The 762-nt window shown below is 40.4% G+C and overlaps 1 non-coding gene across 1 annotated transcript; it reads left to right on the top strand.

Annotated features, from left to right (window-relative positions):
- The first annotated feature begins 315 nt into the window (after positions 1-315).
- Positions 316-387, top strand: Trnas-uga. Its single transcript has one exon. It is a non-coding gene; the product is annotated as a tRNA-Ser (tRNA).
- Positions 388-762: the final 375 nt, after the last annotated feature.

The following is a 762-nucleotide window of genomic DNA, read 5'->3' as shown; positions in this document are numbered from 1 at the left end:
ACTCTGCTCTGCTACAGATTTTTTTCAACTGTTACGTTTTTCTCGTTTTGGTTTGATTCTTAGCGTGCAATGTCTATTAATGAAATGTGAGTGTGTATACTTTCTTCTTGTGCTACCCTCTATATTCAATGTGAATACTACTTTTAGCTTCGTTTCGACTAACTGTTATATAGAGAAATCAAAATTCAAATATTCGCTCTGCCCGCGTGTGTAGTAACATGAGATGGATGGATGTGGGTTATGAAAAGGGTCTGCGTGGTCTGTGGGAATTTGAATTCCAAACTTGTAATCAACTCAGTTATTGGGACACCTAGTGGCTCGGTAGCTTAGTTGGTAAAGCGCTCGTCTTGAATACAAGAGTCCTGGGTTCAAATCCCAGCCAAGCACGTGGATTTTTTTCATAATTTTACCCATAATTTGTCCATATTTACCACGCGTAATGAGTCAATTAATTTAAAGAAGATTGGTGTTTTCGGCAAAGTTATTCAGCATGTCAAGGGTTATCTGGCGGTGAAGAGTCTGATTGGAGATACATCCGCTAGGTGGCGCTAGTGAACAAAAATTTTCAATCTTCTCCACCTCAAACAATCCTTATCAGCTAGAAGGTTGGTGTCTTCAGCAAAGATATTCAGCAGATTGAGGGCTGTCTGGCGGAGAAAAGGGTGAATGAGAGGTCATCCGCTAGACGGCGCTAGTATCAAATTTTCTTCAATAGTCTGTACTTAAGATCCTCAGCTGAGCTTAGCTTAGCTTAGACTGACT

This window comes from Aedes aegypti, chromosome 2, assembly GCF_002204515.2.
Source record: "Aedes aegypti strain LVP_AGWG chromosome 2, AaegL5.0 Primary Assembly, whole genome shotgun sequence".
Lineage (NCBI taxonomy): Eukaryota > Metazoa > Arthropoda > Insecta > Diptera > Culicidae > Aedes > Aedes aegypti.
Note: the sequence above shows the minus strand (reverse complement) of the source record. Positions and strands in the feature narration are given on the sequence as shown.